At 31.2% G+C, this 22,448-nt stretch overlaps 1 protein-coding gene across 2 annotated transcripts in view; it reads right to left on the bottom strand.

Annotated features, from left to right (window-relative positions):
• Positions 1-22,448, bottom strand: part of LOC132717808 (muscarinic acetylcholine receptor M2-like) — a 247,443-nt gene that overhangs the window by 165,142 nt on the left and 59,853 nt on the right. For both annotated transcript variants that reach the window (XM_060701406.1, XM_060701479.1), the window contains exon 2: positions 8,016-8,081. The gene's annotated coding sequence lies outside the window, so the exon portion shown is untranslated. The remainder of the gene's footprint in view (positions 1-8,015; positions 8,082-22,448) is intronic.

The raw sequence follows: 22,448 nt of genomic DNA, 5'->3' as shown, positions 1-22,448 counted from the left end.
GCGCAAACACGTTTGAACTACATTTTTGTATAAAAACTAACGTTGCTACGGTGAAAGACTTGCATGGCTTCGGTGCCACCTTTTTAATATTAACATTATTTCCTGTATTAAAAGCTAAAAGTCTTGTCAAACGTGTCACTGTGATTATTCATAATCCATCAAATGTAATGATTCACAAAAACGAATAAATGCGTCATTAAAATGGTGGAACGGATTATTTGAATGACCACGTATGATTTTTCAGTCAATTTTGGCTATGCAATGCAACCGCATCCTTGTAATTGAATTGTATAACTACTGAAAAGTTCTGTCATCATGGAAAGGGTGTTGCATGTATGAAAAGAAAAACGTTACAAATGATATATACAACTGCCTTACGAAATATATCTATAACAGGTCTATTATATTATGCCAAATTATTTATTAATTTAAAAAATAACAGTACCAGAACAACTTAGAAAAGTTCAATAAACTTGCTACAAGGAGGGGAATTCTATAAGACTCGGTTTTTGTTCTCATTCTTTTCCATTATGTAAAACTGTTTTGTTAGTTATTTTTTTATATCAACATAATAATTAATTTGTGGAATAAAATATGTTGAAACCAAACAACATAGAGAACATTCTCTTAACAAATGTTTTCCACTGCTAAGTGGTAGATAAATAACGGAACTGTGAAGAAGCCGGCTGCAGGCAAATTGTTTCCTAACATTTTGCTGAATTTATTATTAAAACAATCTCACTATTTTACACTATCTCAATTTACTTCATGACATAAAATATGAAAATAATAATCAAATAATATCCAAAATCATAAAATAATAAATCTTTTGATTCATTTCTACAACCTCAGCAGTTTTCTCTTCCTGTGTCTCTATGTTATTCTACATTGTCCCCATCAATTTAATAACATTCAATACAAAGTAAAAGAAGGTGAATAATCGATTTTGATCCAATCATTCAAGCTGTGCACATTTGATCATGATTGGTATTTACAAATGATGAAGAAGACCATAGATGTTCATTCATACAATTCAAAGAAAAATCTCTTTTTAGAATTTTCTTTATTTGCAAAGTCTGTTTTCCGGAAATCAGTTTGATCGGGACTTACTGAAAAAATTCAAAGAGGAAGAGCCAAACAAGATAACAATTTCCTTAAACAGGTTTTCTTTCTATTTCACACTTCAGACGATGAATGAAAATATTGAAATAATTAATTTTTGTATACGTGATATTGGTCACAAAAAAGTAATTGTTATCAGCATGAAGTAATTGCTTGGTACATTTATACGTTGATATTTTATATAAACCATTCATGTATTCATTTGGTATAATCTAGGCTCAAAACCATTTGCTTAATAGAATATTGGCTGTCATATAGGCATACTCGAACAACCATTATCACATTCAGAAGTTATGCAGTATCTTGCCTTCAAAAATAATTGGAAACCATACCAACACTGATGTTAAACACATTATAGCTCAGATAATATTTCTTCTTATACCAATATTTCACTAGTTGAATATTGCACTGCCAAAATATTTAATTGGATTCTTCTTAAATTTGGGAAACAATATACTTTGCAAGATCAGGATGAATATTGTGTTCATTTAGTTGATGATCTAGTATTGTAACGGCAAGTAAAGCACGAAAATTCGCATGTGTTGTGCATAATGGGCCTCTAACACAAACATGCAAATAAAGAAATTCAGAAGGTAGTTGTACTATTTTCATTAATAATTCGGTTTGTTAAAGTAATTGTAACTAAATTCCGTGAATTTTTGTCAGTATTTTAGTGAGTTAAATGGGTAAAACATTGTAATATGCTTACTGTAAACATGAGTAAAAGCTGTTATCATTTTTCCTCCGTCAGCAATACTTATACACTGTTTACACATTGTTTCAGAGCAATTCAACATTCTAAAAATAGTATTTAATCTAGAATGAATCAATTTTTATTGAATCCTATCTCTGCAGATTTATATGAATTCCTGGTTAAAATAAATGGTGAAAGACGACTTTAGATATTTCATTCACTGGATTCAATGCCAAATGTTTTCGAATTTTTTTTCTATACGCTCGGTTTCTATTCCGGAAATTAGTTTTGATTTGAATTTTATTGACAACGTAGTTCATAAAACACAAAAAAAGCACATTTCATTTTAAGGTATGATAAATGATAATAAAAGACAATGTTTGGTCTACATTAGAGACAAAATACCATAAATCGTCGAATGAAAATGTAAATAATCACTAGTAAGTAACTTCATGTTCGGAAATAAATATTATGCAAGGTTTAAATATGTCAATTAAACATGTACACGCAACTCGTTAACATATGATTTTGAATTAAAATCTTAGCTCTTTATTTTAACACCAACATGTACTGTTCTTATACACGTAATAATAATGTTTTGAATATCATTGTTTTGCAAATAATTCTTTATTCGGGAGATTAATAACGTTATATATATTTGTATTTTCTTAACTTGGTTGTTGATGTAATTTTTGGAATTTGATAAATTTATAAACAGTACTTACGTGTTGTCCTTAAACTACATAACAAAACCCTGTTCATATTGAGTAAATTATATTTAATAATATCTCTAACTTTAGGTAAATCCGATCACAGTGATGTACATAACTGCAATGTATGAAAAGTCTTCTTTTTGTGCATAACCTTCTTGAGTGGAACTCAACCTATCTTATCAGTCATTTTGTGAGAAAGATAAATTATGCTAAAACTGTACAAATTATAGTTCGAGATAGTTGTCTTTTAATTATTTGCATTTGAATAAGAACATTTTTTTTCTAATTAAAACTGCACTTCCGGTTACTACAAAAAGAACAATATCGTTTGTTATACTTGAATACATTTTAATTAAAAATTGTAGACACTCTAACAACACTTATATTGAATCAGTTGGCAGCTTAACACGGCAATAGCTTCTTTGTTCTGTAAATTTATTGACACAATGGAATGGTGGAAAGTATATAAGGCTTCGAATGGTTTAAAATCGGGTATATACAAATATATAACTCTTCAATATTGTAACATTGCAATAAACGACTCTAAGGACAACGCTTCCAAACATGACAGATCTTTCTAAAACATGTACATTGTATGAGTTACTTGCAATGCTAAAATATACAAATTTCCAATATTGTACACGTCATTAACTAAATCTTTTAATCAGTTTGCTGTATATCTATAATTTTATTTTTGTAAATTGAATGTGATTTTTGTTTTAAGTGAGTGCTATTTCTTAAAATAATTAACTGATTATTTAATTAGTCATAAACACAGTATCTATTATTTTAGCCTTACAATGATGTCGCTCATTTCACAAGTTATTATCCTTCAATTAACATCATTTTTTTTTCCTTTTTGTTTGTTCCGAGTGTAAACAAACATCACGTGAAATATAAGTGAAGACAAAATGTTAATTTGCTAGAAAAAGAAATATTCATATAACATGTCTGATATCAAGTGTCAACTAATGAAGGTAGGTTCGATGCCCATTAGAACATTAAATTTGATAAAAATGTGTACAACGCGATTGTAACGGAAAAAGTAATGTAATTCGAAATTGCTATTCAAACCATAAAAATATATTTACTTTCGACCTCATATGGAGATTACTTAAAGCTTCACTTTTTTCATTGTAATACTTTTAAGTTATTTGCTTGTTTCGTCCTGATGATATGCCATATCAGATATGATACATCCAAATCTAAAATAAAACATTTTTTTCATTTGCAAAGACCATGCAGTATTTGCTTTCAAATTTGTTTTGAAACTGTATCAACACTTGTGTTAAAAGCATTATATACAACATAATTGAGTCTTCGTGTTCCAAGTTTTCACTAATTGAATACCTAACTGCCAAACCATTTAATTTAACCTTTCTCAATTTAGAGAACCAATATGATTTCAAGACTTTGATATATTCATGTTTACGTATTGTAGATTGAAACATTTGTTCAGTTCTACATGATGCAATGTTTTTTGTTTTTGAAAGGTAAACAATTTTAAATATGACGGAGAGTTTGTAGTCGATTGGTATTGAAGCACAAACACGTTTGAACCCGTCTGAATTACATTTTTTGTATAAACACTAACGTTGCTACGGTGAAAGACGTGCATGGCTTCGGTGTCACCTTTTTTATATTAATATTATTTCCTGTATTAAAAGCTAAAAGTCTTGTCAAACGTGTCACTGTGATTATTCATAATCCATCAAATGTAATGATTCACAAAAACGAATAAATGCGTCATTAAAATGGTGTAACGGATTATATGAAGGAACAACCTGCTGGTAGGGTAAAGTGAATTACGATGTAATCTTATGATGAATGACCACGTATGACTTTTCAGTCAATCTTGGCTATGCAATGCAACCGCATCCTTGTAATTGAATTGTATAACTACTGAAAAAGGTCTGTCATCATGGAAAGGGTGTTGCATGTATGAAAAGAAAAAACGTTACAAATAAGATGTACAACTGCCTTACGAAATATATCTATAACTGGTCTATTAATATTATATCAATATGTGAAATTATTTATTCATTTAAAAATATCGGTACAAAAACAACTAAGACAAATACTATAAACAATAAGAAGGAGAATTCTATAAGACTCGTCTTTTGTTCTCATTCTTTTCCATTATGTAAAACTGTTTTGTTTGTTATTTATTTATATGTACATACTAATTACTTTGTGGAATAAAATATGTTTAAACAACATTCTCTTAACAAATCTTTTCCACTGATAAGTTGGTAGATACATTACGGAACTGTGAAGGCAAATTGTTTTCTAACATCTTGCTGAATTTATAAACGAAACAATCTCATGATTTTACACTATCGAATTTATTATGACATAAAATATGAAATAATAAAACAATATCCAAAATCAATTTACTTCATTTCTACAACCTCAGCAGTTTCCTCTTCCTGCGTCTCTATGTTATTCTACATTGCCCCCATCAATTTAATAACATTCAATACAAAGTAAAAGAAGGTGAATGATCGATTTTGATCCAATCATTCAAGCTGTGCACATTTGATCATGTTTGGTATTTACAAATGATGAAAGAAGACCATAGATGTTTCATTCATAAATTTCAAAGAAAAATCTCTTTTTAGAATTTTCTATATTTGCGAAGTCTGTTTTCCGGAAATCAGTTTTGATCGGGACTTATTGACAAAATTCAAAGAGGAAGAGCCAAACAAGATAACAATTTCCTTAAACAGGTTTTCTTTCTATTTTTGCTTTTTGATTTCACACTTCAGATGATGAATGAAAAATATTGAAATAATTAATTTTTGTATACGTGATATTGGTCACAAAAAAGTAATTGTTATCAGCATGAAGTAATTGCTTGGTACATGTATACGTTGATATTTTATATAAACCATTCATGTATTCATTTGGTATAATCTAGGCTCAAACCATTCGTTTAATAGAATATTGGCTGTCATTTAATGTACCACCAAATTGGTTTCATAACAGTGACACTTATTTAATGGCAAGGTTTTTGATACCATGCTTTCCAAAAGGATTATTATCTTCACATTACGTTTTGGTGATCAAATAAATGTTCATAGACAATAGCTTTGTCATTCATGCCTATATTTTTCTGTTTCTATTTCATAATGTGTCACTTGCAATAAAAACTTTTGCAGTTAATCAAAATTTGATAGGCATTGTATATGTACACGCATTGGACCTTCGCGAAGATATTTTATTGCACCGGTTGTCCATTATAACACATGCTGATATTCCATTAACACTTTCCATGGAGAAAAGCATGCACGATTTCGAACGAGTCTAAAGTAGTATATTCAAATATTTGATATTTCAAGATGTGCCTTACGCTATATCGATCTGCAAGTTAAACAAATTCAACCATTGAATGAATATACTACCATAATTATAAATCTAAAACTTCCATTTTTTTAAATGACACTATATTTTCAAAAAGTGAACACTAGGATGTGTAGAATTTTAAACATATTCTTTGTGTGACGTCAGAACATGTTCATTTTATATTTACAAAGAAAAATGTGTAGCAATTATAAATATTTTCTATTATCTAATTTGAGCATAATAATTATATCTTTATTATAAATTAATATTTGGAAATGTAGCTTGTTCAAACACAGATAATATGTAGCTTGTTCAAACCATGATAAAATGCCATATCAGATACGATACAGGCATACACGAACAACCATTATCACATTCAGAAGTTATGCAGTATCTTGCTTTCAAAAATAATTGGAAACCATACCAACACTGATGTTAAACACATTATAGCCCAGATAATATTTCTTCTAATACCAATATTTCACAAGCTGAATATTACACTGCCAAATTATTTAATTGAATTCGTCTGAATTTTGAGAAACAGTATACTTTTCAAGATCAGGATGAATATCGTGTTCGTTTAGTGGATGATCTAGTATTGCAACGGCTAGTAAATCACGAACATTCGCATTTTTGCTTTACTTTTCACAGGTTTTGATTGTTTATCTTTTAAAGCGGCCTTCAACAATACATTATTTTTAGATAAATCATTTCATATAAACAAATGAATGGATGTGGAAATTGAAATTTGACATCGATCAAATACATAAACAATAACAAAAACCTCGATACCTTAAATCTACCGAGCCGCCCTCTGTATCTAAATTAGTAAAGTGGATGATTCACAATCTTCTATTTTTAGAAACGAACGTCACTTTCGCGCTATAAATAGCTCTCGGGACGCTGTTTGATGATGTTTGGTAGTGATAGGATGCACTTTTCATAGATAAAAATAATGACATACTTAGTTTGAACCAACACAGAATTGTTTTTTCGAACAACAAATAAAAGATGAAGCCCGCTTTAAATAAACCAGATGACTCTCTATATAATTTTCCATTCCATCTGTCTTTTTGTTTGTGCTTTTTTGACGTAATCAGTGTCTTATTTATTATTGTTTTATCAAACATATGACTTCAGAGGCAAGATAGAAGTTTCCAAACTGAGTACAAATTGTAATAACTCATGATAAAGGCGATACAACAAGTGTGATTTGTTACGATAACAACAGTTACGAGTGAATTTATACAATTTTATCATTGAACTGTTTTGATAAAGGACTGTGATTTATTGCTGAGCAGGGCCATTGATCTGAAACTGTGCAAACATATATTAAAGTCATAACACAAAACATTGGACTGGTTCAGTTTATCATTGATAAAACAAATCATAAAATGTGTTGTTTGCAAAATGTTGAAGATGTAAGGAAACTGAAGATAATTGATGCATACAAGTACGGAATAGTACATGTAATTTTGTCAGTGTGTATATAAAACAGACTTACATGCACATCATGTTGCAGTCATTTGCGAATTGTGATGTGCGAACGAGAAAAAGGTTGGTTTTCATACATTGTATCATAGTTTGGAGACCTTTCTGTTGAAAATGTGTCAGGGTTAAATCGTTTACATATACATGCACAGTGCGTTAACTGGAGTGCGGGTATTAGTTACCCGCACTCCAGAGCATGCCCATTGATTGGCTCATTTTTGCTGGGGTTTACATATTGTGACGGCAGAGAAAGGGAAAGCGACAGAAATGTCATATCCAGATGTTCGTTCATTGGTTCATTTTTGCCGGGGTTTTATATTGTGATACAGGGAACGTGCTTTTATGTTTGACTATGATACAAAAGAGAAAGAACACCAAATCACTCGGCAATCTGATTTATACTCGGGGGCTACGCCCCCTCGTACAAATCAGATAGCCTCGTGTTTCGGTGCTCTTTCTATTACTTAAACCATAATATGATTAATCAACATTTTTTTTTACTGTTTTCAAACAATTCAATTTGATGCAAACTTTCCATTACAAATACACTATATTATACTGAGAAACAGTTCAACTATGTAGTACCACATAGAAACAACATATTTCATTCTTGTAGCAATTTAAAAAACAAAGATAAGGTTAACACTTACCGCTGTTATTGACACTTCAAAGGTCGTTGCCCTGAGCCGTGATATACCTCATTAACTCTGTGGATCCTGAAAATAAAGGTGATAAAATATTTAACACAACAGCTGATATTGAATGAACCAGGCATGTCTTATCAGTGTTGATAAATACACATGTAAACAGACGGGTTAAAATAACATAATTAGGGATATAAACCAATGAATACTGGAGCTATTCACTGGTCGATGCATTTGATTTGAAATTTATGTCTAATAAATTGCCTCCTCTCCAAGGCAAAGGCAGAAGTTTTACGACCAATTACAAAGATTGTTTTCTTTCGGATATAAAACAGATGATGACTCAACGGTAATGAAATATTGTATTGTTTTTACGTGGCTTGTTAAATAAAATAGCAATGGTTCACTAGAAACACAATCAATTTCGAAATATAACTCGGAACTAAAGAAGTAAAGATTTTACTTTTTTAATATTTGAACTGTTGACAATTATCATTTTGTATACCACGTTTCGTTTTTCTCAATAATTTCACTCGCTCGATAATTAATTATACTAACATCGAAGGCGTTTGCATACAAATAACGTACACAATGGTAAAAAAGAAAACTTCCTTGCGAATGAAAAACAAACACACGATAAAGAAATGCCAATTCAGGTTCTTTTCGGTAGACACGTCTGCTTAGAAAAACTCACAGACTAAGCGCCTGACTGGCTTGCAAATATTTATAGACTATTTAAGAATTTGTTATTCTTATATTTACCCAGGTGTTATAAAGATTAATCGAGTAATTTCACAATATAACCTATCAGATTGGTTATAGTTCTGAGCATATTGTTATTTTAAACAAGCATACCTGCTCATGCATACAGCTGAACTGAAATGTTATTCGCTTGCTTAGCAATTATCATTAAATTTTACCAATTTGTATATTGTTAATGAGACATTATGCCCTTCCAATGGTATATACATGTATTAGACGAACAGTCGAAAGTCAAAATAAGTTACAATTTTGCCATAATTCCTTTGAATTTTATTATTTAATATAACGATAATAATGATCAATAACTCACGTGGCCCAATGAAATTTCTATAAATATCTTCAGAACTTACCTGTTACATATAAACTATAAAAAGAGTGGGACAGTCTTTTAATATTTTAGGCAGTTTTAAATTTTATCATAAACATTTTCCTATATCAACTTTTAGTCAATGGGCGACAATTGATTCATGGAATCTCGAGACCGTCTGATTTTTACGAGAGGGGCCTTTTCATAGTTGAGTACATTGGGTTAGATTCAAAATATATTTATGCAGCGATCAACGGTGAATCAGGATTGTCTCAACATAGTGATAGATTGTATCATTATTTGTATCAGCATTTAAATGCGTACAGCCGGTGTAAGGGTGCCATTGTAAATCAAACAGCGTCTCTGTCATTGCTCTTGATAAATCTATCCTATAAAAATAGACATATTTAGAATGATTATATTTTTCATTCGTCTATTAATCGTTCAAATTATTATAGAGCTTCTGATGTGTATCATTGAAACAGGCGGAAATATAGTTGCCTCAAGACAGACTCTTTCATACTTAAAATAAGTGATATCATACCATAGGTGGAAAGTTCCTATGTAACAATGCGAAGATGAAAATATACTCGCAAACCGGTAAATCCCTCGCAATGAAAACAACCGATTTGTATGAAAATTGCAAACTCGGCTTGACTTAGTCTGTTCCTTCATTAACACTTAATACCAATGCGTACGCGTTCGATGACTATGTAATTATATATCCGTGTGACGATGTTTAACTTACTAACACAATTATGTGTCAATGTTCAAGTAACATAAGCGCCATCTATCTTTATAAAAATATTTGACAAAAAATACCTTAAGGGGATGTGCTGCTTTAAAAGGAAAGTAGTAATTATATATTAAGAAAGATGAAAATATAATTGCTATATTAATACTTATAAACTCATGTTTATCAATATAACTTTTACATAAATTTCATGATTCAACATCGTATTAAATAACAACATTTTGTTTCTGTTATCTATTTCGGTAAGTTAATTGAGAAGCCGGTGTTATACTGTTTCAATTCATCTCTTCCGACGTTCAGTTCAAGATACAAAACCTCATTATATATAAACACGCAAATATACCAATATTGTTAGAAACGAAAACTACAATTTTTCTGAAATTCAATTCTCAATCTAATTAAGAAGCTCACCGACTTTCAGTTCGTTCCCCTCTGTATGCGACATTTACCATTTAGCATTAATTTACGATTGTAATTGATCAGAATGGTTTACCATTTCATGGAAAATATTTTGTTTCGATTTCTAAATTGGAATAATCACGATCAATACATGTATGTGCGGGTTTGTTATCCATATTAATAACTGGTGATATTTGTGCGTATGAAGTTCACAGTATGTAAAGATTTCCTATTATACATTTATTTATCTATTTGTTTATTTATTCGATTATGTGACTTTTAAATGTAGATAACATAGCCGATAAAATTTAAAAATATACAGCGAAAAAATGCATTACAATTCAATACAAGGAAAATTAATGTTACTCAATCTTTTCATCTTGAATTACGAATAAACAAGTCTTTGCACATTTTTTCAAATAAAACGAAGATTATCTATTCCTAAACTGTCCTATACTTTAATACTTGAAATAATTCAAGACAACCAACTGTTTTTCAATTTTATACAAATAGTACATTTATTTATGTATCCCGTTCAGTAAAAAAAAAATGTGTTCAAGTACCAGCTATAGATAATCAAAGGGCTGCAGCTCTATGGTATTTTCTGATCTTTGCAAACTAAATCATACTGACTATCTGTATGTACTTTCCTGTATAAGTTTATTTTTATAAACTATAATTCATCTTACGCAGCGACAGCGTTTTGATTTTCTTCTATAACAGTTTGAGATTGATACATATGGAATTTTGCATGAAAAAAAAAATAGAATTGCCTCGACTAGGATTTGAACCAGAGGCCTCTCACACCCTCAACGAGACCGCTGACCTCTGCACCACGGCGAAGTAATACATTATGTACCTTGAATAAAAACGAATACATTATGTAATTGTAAATTGAGAATTTCCATTTCGTGTTTGCAATCCTTATTAATTTCGAGGTATTTTGTTCACGATAAACCCTGTTGTTTAACACTGATGAAAATAATTTAGCGAAAATCTTCTCGCCAAAACAGTCCGACATCATGTATATATTCCACTACTCGACAGTCAGATTTATTTGTGTACTACGCTCTGGAGTATTCATTAATCGACATAGCTAAAAATAGCATTTTCATTGATTAAAATGATATTCATGATAATCTGAAGCTTTACGGAAATAGCCGAACATTTTTCATTGGGTAAAAAAGATATTCATCCGCGAAATTTGTGATTGTAACCTCATATTTCTATTGACTAATCTAAACTTTTAATGCACTGTAATTTGTTAAATGCCTACATTAAAAATTATTCTTCCTTTTCAATTGATGGTTTTTAAGCAGTTTTGAGTGAGAATTACTTTGCGTTGTTAGGACTGTAAGGAAATTTTGTGTTAGACCGTGGATGTTAGCTATGTATTTACTGATCTTACGATCAGAAAATACAAAAACGGATGCGTTCCATACCAATATATATCACACTGAAACCAATAATAATGCATATTATAATTGGCCATACATACATCATAAAGATAACAAAACAACCACTGTCACAGTTTTTAATGCATATTTCCCCGTCCTAGAAATACGTAACCATGTAAGTCGTTCAAAAAAAATAAAATAAATAATAATAATAAATACAATAATACATCTTTTCCCTAAATTTTCCCAACTAATACCTGTCGTTCTCTCTTATTGCTCAGATGGAAGAATGTCAAGTTTCCGTGGTCTTTTCGTTTGAAAACTTAATAGAAATACATCCGTTTATAATTTATAAGTTATTGCTGAATCTATGAAAATGTTATGTTTATTTTTTCTACTTCAAGAACATTTCCGAACTGCATCAGGCTTGAATGAAGTTAATACATTTTAAACAGTTTATGTTATCGTTGGCAAGTATGACTTCCACACTTCAAAATGGAAATGAACTTGTCAACACGCATGATTGAACATGTCTATCATCATTTGTTGCTAGACTACGTATATTTTGTCTTTCACTTCATAATAATTGGGTTATTGGTAATGAATGAGAAGAGTTGGATTCATGTAGCTACCCATGCATTTTCTGTAATTTATTTATGTGTATATGTGTGCGTGTTTTGTATTTGTTTGTCGATTTTTAATTTATTTATTTTTTTATTTATTTATTCATTCATCTATTAGATGATTATTTTTTTGTATTTACAAAATTATCTACTTATCATCTAATTTTAATTAAGAAATGAATTTATAGTTTTCTATATATTTATATATCTAGCATCTTATTCAATAAATGAATGAATGAATGAAAAAAATGAATAAATAAATTATCAATGAATGAATGAATGAATAAATAAATAAATAAATAAATAAATAAATAAAGGAATAAATGAATGAATGCATAATTGAATGAATGAATGAATGAATGAATGAATGAATGAATGAATGAATGAATGAATGAATGAATGAATGAATGAATGAATGAATTAATTAATTAATTGGTATTATTATTTATTTATTTATATATTTTATATTTCATTTTTTTCTTTAATTTTTTTCTTTTACGTTTAAACAAGGTATTACTTTAGCATCTGAATTAATCAACTGACAGATCTTCATCGCCTACAGAATACAATCATATTATGTATCAAAATTATCATAAATCGATTATCCAATTTGTCTTTTATTTTGGAAATGTCTCAGGTTTTAACACATCAAAGATTCACCAGACTGTGCTGCAAATATTTACATAATTTCTTAAATGCATTATTAATATTTACCCAGGTGTTCTTGATTTATCAAGCTATTCCATTATGTTCTCAAAGATGGCGTGAAAGTTCGTTCAGTCCATGAACATTATTATCGCAATCATTTGCAAAACATTCTTTTTATTCATTGTTTACTAAATATTATTATTTAGTGTCGGTGCGTATTCGTTTGTGCCTATGTTTTCCATTGATAAAGGGATAAAAAATGTCTGCGGACTTGATAATTTTACTCTATTAGAGAGTGAAAAATGCAGTGATGAGCTCCAAAACAAAAATAATAAACAAATAAAATAAATAAATAAGTAAATAAATAAAAATAAATAAACTAATAAATAAATATAAATAAATAAATAAAATTAATAAAGATAAAAAACAAAGGCAGAAAGAAATATGATAAAGATGATCAACAAGGAAAGGCGACGTTTAATGAACGCAACCCCCACACGACCCAGCAAGAAGAACCAGTGTATCTTTAAAGTGCAAAGAAACAGAAAATTTACACGCATTTGTAACTCGTTGGAGATTTAGATGAGAGTTCACGAGCCAGTAATAATCCGACCGCTAAATGATCAATAGCACCAAAGAAGTGATCAGTCTAAGGGACAATATCCATTTAGAACCGATATTTACATTCTGGCCCGTTTCTGATGTGTTTAATACAAGTTTGCAGATACATGGAAATTAGTTTTAAGAAGTTTTTACAAGATATTTCTGTTTTTAAAGGGGCATTATACCGTAGAAATGTTATAATTTTCATCCGTCAAAACATTTTTAGTTTTGGGATCTTGTCACAGGTTTCACATTCAACATACCTATTTGCCATTTACTGAAACGTACTGAAATATTTTGCTTATTTTGCCCTGTTGGCAAGTGTTATATGTAGTGAATTAGCATTTTGTATGGAAATCAAAATACTAATTTGTTTTCATTTTGCTACCTTTACGTAGCATTACTACATATTCAGTGCTACTTTCTTCAGTTGCTGAATATCCAACATACTCTTAAATCAAAAGTTAAACATTATTAAAGACATGTTTGGCATTTCTTAGAACTTTAAAAAAATGGATTTCTGAAGCATTATGTTCCTTTAAAAGCCTTTAATCTAGAAAACCCTTCCAAACCTCAGAAAACAAGTTGCTTCCCTTTATTTACACGCACAATGCAGCGAACTGTAGATATAACACATTGTATTCCAATTTAATATACAAGTGTGCTGTCACATTCAAGTAAAGTCCAAGATGTACGAAATACTTTTTTGTTTTGTTTTTAGTTACCTTGTTTTATGACGTTTAATGTGTCTTCAATTTAAAATGTTTTGTTGCATATGCTCTTGTTCAGCGGGACGGATTTTTTTAATCTTTCGGACTCCGTGCCGAAAACATGTGATCGGGCGCGTGACACTCATAACAAGTTGAAATAATTCCCAATTATGTTACAATTCTGAGTATTAAGTGTACAAAACAAAATATATTGAATGGGTGTTTATACAAATACTGAATTTATTGAACAAGTTCGCGAGCATAAAAGTATGTTCTACGAGTTTAAATGGATTAAGTAATGTAGGTATACGAGGATTAAAACCAATCCGAATACGAAAAACAAAAAAAGGTCGTTCATTAACAAAGTTCCGATCTTTCCTACACGTTTCATTCACCAACAAATTAGACAGACGTCTAGAATAAACAGGGTATACAATCATATAGAAAAACTTCCTTCCTAAAGAAAAATAAATACACAACATAGTTTTGCCAATTTAAATACACCACTTAGTTATACCAATTTATCAGGTATTCTTCAGACATGTTTGTACGATATACTTGATTTATACAGCTCAACAGACAATGTACACGTTTATAATTTATTTCCGAAACCACTGTTATAATATTTACCCAGGTGTTTTTATAATTAATCGAGCAATTTAATTTACGGAGCCAACTTGTTGCTGAAGGTTCCTCGTTTTTTTCATCCTTCTTTTCAAACAAGTATACCTGTTTCGATTACATTTTTACTGGAACTTAATTCCTATTGGTGGTAATAAGAAACGGTTATTTATGACATGATGAAATTGTTATACTATTATAAAGAAAATGATAATTGTTTAGTTTATGATGGCATTGGTGTTGTATCATAAAATGGGACTATTTGAGCTTGATAGTCTTGGGACGATGTTATGAAATTATACACTTTAAAAGTAAAAATGTATGTTGAAAAAAAGTAAATTTCAAAACAGTGTATAACTGAAACTAAAATTAGACGGAAAATGAAAATGTGTTATTAATTATATAAGGCACACACAGGCACGAGTGCAACCAACAACGTTCTTTTAGCTTTAGATACATGTAGCTTCTTCTCATGTAGGAATCCCTGTTTATCGGCGGGACTCGAACCCAAGGTTATCAGGAACAAGAGGTTTGATGCCAACGGCCTAATAAGATCATTTTGTAAATTCAACATAATTACATCTACATTTAAAACATTTCGAATTCTCAATAATTTCATATTAAAGAGTTTGGGTAAATCTCAATAACTATATCTCTTTCACTCTTTTACAAGAAATTGTTTGATAATCAGTGCATTCAATCTGAGATACATGTAATATCATAAGACGAACAGTGAACATCACACGTACAGTAAATTACCCAAGAAAGTATTTTAACGCTTCGTTTGCAATTCTCGTCTGCAACATCAGCGATAAGACGCCTTGATATTTGACTTGATTGATCGAAGCATTAGCACTTATCAGTTATATAAATACTTGAGCTAAAGTTGGTGTTGCCCTATTTAAATTACCAGTAAGAAGTTATTTGAAATTAATGCAAGTGAATATTTTGTTTAAGATGAAAAACACAAACATTGTATACTTTTGATAAAAGTTGTGAACACCTAAATGATTTGTTAATTGTCATGAATTAGTAATGTATTCTGTGCACCAAAGCCATGAAAAGATGCCTGCGGGAACAATGAGATAAATCAAATCATATATGTATTTGAATTAAGAAACTAAAAACTAAATGCAATAGCAAAATACACGGTGTGAAAAGCAAATACGTGCATTACATTTTGCTATCATGCATTTTCTTTAGAAATAAATGTGTATGAAATTCCAGTTTGAAATTTCTGCTGATATATGAAAAAGATAATTTTATAATATGTTAGCTATCGGTGGTTCCTTATTTCATTATACAATGTGTGACTCCAGGGTAAATCCGTTGTTTTAATTCATTGTATGATAACAGTTGTTTTATAGGATCCAGATAACGATGAAACATCATAAACATTTCTACGTTTAAACAAAGGATGAGATTGACATGATTGGATTTATTTACAAAATATGTTCATACAAGTATACAACATTATCTTAATAGCATTTGGTACATGTTGCTGGAAACTAATTAAAAAGGTCAGAATATCGTATTTTTGCAGGAGGGGGCAATGTTGATTTGGCTATCTCGTTCATGATTTGTACTCTGTTTGCTTCCTTGTTGGTTTGCTAAGGCCAATGATATAAGGCTTAAAATGAAATGTTAGTAATGCGCTTAAGCACAAGAATAAAATTACTTTGCTAGCTAACGGGCATAATCGTGCGCATACTCTAATAATTCTTAATTATAATTGATTGTTAAGATCGGTTAGATAAGGAGAAACAAATATGCTCTCCGTGTCGAAGCACAAGTTGAGTAATGTTTCACTTTTTTATTATCCCTCATGTGCAGACTCAATCAACTCGAGTCGGCATGTTTTCAGGTAATTTTGCTGTTTTTTGGTGCTTCCGTCGGATCACTCTTTTCCAAATATTGCAATCCTAATAATTACACAACAACGAATCTGATGCGACAGAAACGTTAAATAAAACAAAACTTCATAATCATTGGGCAATGTATTAATTTTAGTTTACTGACAGTTTACTAAAACTAATGGAGAAATGCTATCTCTTAGTACGAAGCAAAACAACAACAAGCAGTCGCATGATAAAAATACCAATTCAGAAAGTAAACACTTTTTTTTTAGTTTTTGCTAATAATGTACTTTTAGCAATTTAACAGTTTTTTAAAGACTGTCTGCTTAGCAGTATCCTGTGATTAAGTACCTGGGAGACTACAAATATTTATAAGCTAATTTAGAGTCTGCTATATTAATATTTATACAGGTGTTATTATAATTCATCGAGTAATTTTTCTAAAGCAGATCTAGCTACAACATAGTACTAGGTCTAAGCGTATTCATTTCATCAATTGTCCTCTGAACAAGTATATCTGTTAAAGTTTACTTTTTCAATAAAAATGTTTTTTCTCCCGATTAACAGGGTAATAGTATTTGAAAAAGGGCTTTGTTTTAATCTATTATTAACATTTAAGATATTAAGGTTTGTGTTAAGGGAGCGTTGACCTACTGGTTAAGGTGTCTGCCTCTCAACCCAGAGATCACGGGTTCGAGCTCTACTCGGGTTACGAACATGATTCTTCATATGTCACCAGTACTGGTTGGTTCCAGGAAGTGGAATCGAAAGTGATTAATATAAATTGCAAGAACTTATTTCGTAATCGAACTTAAATTAATATGTTGAAACCAATTTTTGTGTAGACTGTGTTACACTTTATATTGATTATATATTAGTTTTAAGATGATTAAACAAAATCTTTGGTGGTGAAAAGCAAATAACATTGAACACTTTTGTAGTTGTTGAATGAAAATAAATAAATGTTTCCCGTTTAAATTTGATCTAAACATGATGGCTTTATTTCTTACAGCTATGTAATTTAAAGGGATAGAGATAGAAATGGCATTAATAAACTTAATGTTTGTTGACTCGGGACGAATCATCAGTGGGACGTATCGCTATATATATATGACCGCATCAATTATAGTTGGAAATTGCAGAATATGTTTAATTGACGTTTGTATTAGAAATAAACTGAAGTTTAGCATCTCATCGCAACACACGGGTCAGTTTAAGTGTTTTTAACTACATACAACTTAATACGAGTGGATCGTTTATCAGATATTCTGAATGCCTACCATTTAACCCATTTCTGCTAAAAAAACAAAACAGATATGTTTAATATTGAAATATAATGACTTTATTTCCGTAATAGCAAAAGCATCGTCTGTTATCAGGGTAGCGCATTTCAGTTTTATGCTATAGTTGTATTATATATAAAGCAATAATTAAAGCAATATATAAAGCACCGCACACTAAGAAAAGAAGGTAGGTGATTTTAACGCTTCATTTGAAATTCTCGTCTGCAACAGGAGTTTGAAGACGACAAGATATTCGAGTTGATCGATCTAACCATAAGCCATATCACTTACTCCATTTCTTCAGAGAAAAATGTCTGATGTTTCACTCGATTCATTAGGCAAGAGCTATCTGAAATTAATAGCTAGATATCTACTAAACAATCTTTGTTCTGAACCATTTCCTCAAATGAGATAGCAATATGATCTACTTGCAACCACTATTTGACAAAAACGAGAACTATAATTATGAAATGCTATGAAATGATATCCATGTCAACGTATTTTGGTCATGTTAATATCATATTTAATTGAAATTCCATTATGAAATAGTGCTAAGACTGTAGCAGTACATTAGTTTCGCTCCTCCAGAAACGTAGGATTGTGCAAATAACGCGTGAATTGTGCAGACGTTACACTGTATTGTACAATTCTGTGGCCGAAACGTGCACCACGGAAAGTAAAGAAACCAGAATTTGTAATTGTACATCAAATTGAAAGAAATGGATAAGCTCATACGGTTGCAGAGTCTTCATATTTTAAACCTCATAAAAATACTTCCAAGAAAATGTTTTTTTCAAGATCATTCGTGAGAATGACGACAAGACTAGAGTTTTGATGGCAACTTTTGTGTTTCGTCAATATAATTATATAAGTACATAACATTTATATCAAATTGAGGGTTTTGATGTTCTGTGTACCTGAGACATTTTCCAAACTATTCGTATCATATTACAAGAAGATAAGCAGGTAAAATGTGACTGAGACAGGTTTTGCATTCTTAGTGTTATACGACATGTGTAGTTTGACAAATGTCTAAGAAGAAAATAAAGTTTGAAAAACGTGAATGTACTTATTGATGTCGGCAAAACACATACGTCGCCTTCAGTTCAACACTGTAGCTATGTCGTCATTCTCGCTAATCTTCATAAGATTAAAAAGTTTGATCCGTTGTCCTACCATGTTACTCCCTTCAGCCAAAGCGTTACACAGATTTAGTGTAACTTTTGCTATATAAGCATATTTGTGCGTAACTGGATGTGTACGCGGTGTCCTAATCTTTTGCGGTTTCTTACTCAAAAATGGTGAATGAAAGATACATATAGATATCGACTGTCACTGAATGCAGTTCACAACATTACGTAGTCACACAGCACCACCGGTAAGGCAACGAGCACGGCAACAAATTGAAACAAAAAGACACAAGGGCAAGGCCAGAATCGGAATAATTGCAACAGAAGGACACAAGGGATAGGCAAAAGGCAAATCAATTACGTCTTTAAATTTACAATGCAATTTAACAGAACATTAACAAACAGACTTTGGTTGACTTAAACAATTTGTTTGACTTGCCTTACTTTTAATATTACTTGCGTAGGATGTGCAACATTGTTGCAAAATGTATGTGATTATCTTAATTATGCACGTATAAAACGTTGTAATAAAAGGGCAGTCTATGGCTGTTCCATCAATGACACAACTTAATTGCCTTTTCTCTTGTAAGGGAGTAATTGCAATAGCTTAATTGCTCTCTGACATTTACAGTTCTGTGGAATCAATACGGTTTAAGACACGTTTATTATCAATATATTCGGTTCTTAAGATTTTCTTAAAATGATGTGAAGAATAGAATGACATTGCTGCATTTGATTTGCACCTTTTACAAAACTTATTTGCGTATGTTCTTCACAATTAGATTGAGTATCATTTTATTGAGAAATGTTCCAAGTAATTATTGTATTTAGGTACATGTACTGTAGCATGTCACAATCGTACACAATAGAAGAGCGGCGGCGTGGCTGAATGGTTAACGCGTCGGACAAGTATTATAAATATTGATGGCCACATGGATTCGGCCCAGTCCCTGGCAAGCCATTGTTTCCTTAAGCAAGAAACTTTACAGCCATTGCTTAGTACTAGTTGGTTCCAGGAACGTATTCGAGATTGTTTCAATAAGCGTATAGATTCAAATATAATCGAAATGAAATAAATTTATTTGTGAAAACTAATCATATGGAATAAGTTTATGCATTTGTTTTAAATCATCATTCAAGTTTCAAAGAGAATGATGATTGCTTTAAACAATTCTCTATAAAAAAGAAGGCAAAATTTGACATGTTCTGAAGCTTATTTTGTAAATTTAAATAATAAATTTCCTATAGATGCTTTTCACATAACATTTATTTACTCCCATGGTCGCAATTGTGATGGCAATTTCAAATCATTACATGCCTAAGATCTCATAATTATAGCATCTTCATGAAAACTGATAAAAAATCTTTTCAATTATGTTTTTTTTAAATAATATTGCCCTTCATTTGTGTAAAAGAATATGACAATTTAGCTGAATCATCTGTTTGTATTGGTAATTTCATAGTTTGTCTTTTAAACGACATAGAATATTTAAGCCAAAAATGATGACTGGCATTTTTGGCAAGGGAAATGAAAATTGTTAAAATCTGGAACGATTTATTTACATTGTATGTACAATTATACAATGTACTTTTTTACGTTTCTTGTGTAAGGTGGTGCATTTTCATTTTGACTGCCGTGGCAGTAACAAAAACAATGTATTATTTAGCATCTTTGCTAGCGCTGTTGTATAAATGAAGCATTTTTTAAAAGTGTTTGCTCATGACATACTCACGCTTTATGTACTGTTCATTTGTGAAATAAACACAATCTCTGCTTCCATAAATATTGTGTACACGCCAAACGAAATTCAAGTAAGATCGCAGTAAATGATTTCTTCAAAGTTCATGTTATTTTTGGCAAAAAGGCTTGCAACAAATTGCCATCAAATGAACTTGTTTGTTCACTTGGCAGTGTAGATTTGTCGATCACTGTCAAAAGCCTGATTAAGGGACGGTTCCGGTTAATTTACTTGTTAGTTTTGTTAGGACAGAACTGTCGTCTATTTAAGGTCTGTACTGCTCGCTATTCGGTCAGTGTTTTTCCCCTAAAATTGTCCCTAAACCGATGAATTATTTTGTCTACTAGTATATACATGTATTAAGATAGAAAAGTCAATTTTAGATATTATGCACGCTATGGGTCAGTACATGCTGAACAGAAGTTAACATATACATATATGTAAGCCGTGCAAGGACCAACAGATTGAAAAGGATAAACAGGTAGATTGTGCCAAACCTAAAGAGGTTCTTCTAAAAGAAAAAAACTAGCATGAAACATACCAACGTAAATTCAACAGCTATTCATAGACACGTCTGCTAAAAATTCATAGATATAACGCCTGATAGACTCCAAATATTTGTTAACTATTTTAGAATCTTCTGTATTAATATTTACACAGCTGTTAAGATAATTAATTGAGTACCGACTGTTTAATAATATTCCTAAGAAATATTTCATGATTTTTACACTTTGGCGTAAAGCTTCAGTCACACTACACCGCATAGCGTTAACGGACGCCAAACGCAAAGAAAATGCGGCTGAAAGTTATCCGGTGATGAAAAGCATTTCCCGCTGCTGCTCGGTGCTCTCATGATCGCTATACGGGGCGCATAAAACGTACAAAACGCACAATGACCGAACGATCAACGCACATATACCGGATGATTGACGTACAGTTAACGAACTTCACCGTACTAGTAACGGATATGTACCGCACAAAACGTTCACGCAGCGCATGAAGAACTGACAAAACGTTCTCTGAACGTTCGACGAGCGTATTTCTACCGGTCACGTGACGGACAAAACTGGTATAAATAGTCCGATATTTTATTTTTCGTTTCGTCATAAAAGTTTCCACGCTCTCAAAGATCACACACGTGCTCCAAAATGCCAAAAGCCAAGGCTACCAATGCTGGGAAGGGTAAGGACAGGGGACAGAGGAATACTCCAAGGTCACCCTCTCAAGAACAAGAAACCATTGAAGTTGACTTGAGGGACTTAAATAGAAATGTAAATAAAAATGCGATTTTAAAAGTAGAAAAAATCATGTAAACAAATTATTGATATTTTAAAAGACCAGAAATTATATACATGTAATTGTTCGAGTTATCATTCAGAATCATGGGAAAATAAAAATATTTACTTCAGACATGACAGAGATGGTGTTGTGAGGTATCCTCCAGGCAACCCGCATGTTGGAACACTTTGACCCTGACGCAAGATGTCTGAGTGTAACGGCTAACTTCATTCCAAGGTCAAGAGGGGTTCTGTATGTGGTATATTGTTTTGTTATTCTGGGACCCACTCGTTCCAGAATCTCATCAAACATCTCAGGAGGCATCAGGA

This window comes from Ruditapes philippinarum, unplaced genomic scaffold (assembly GCF_026571515.1).
Source record: "Ruditapes philippinarum isolate M1 unplaced genomic scaffold, ASM2657151v2 ctg30_1_1_1_1, whole genome shotgun sequence".
NCBI lineage: Eukaryota > Metazoa > Mollusca > Bivalvia > Venerida > Veneridae > Ruditapes > Ruditapes philippinarum.
Note: the sequence above shows the minus strand (reverse complement) of the source record. Positions and strands in the feature narration are given on the sequence as shown.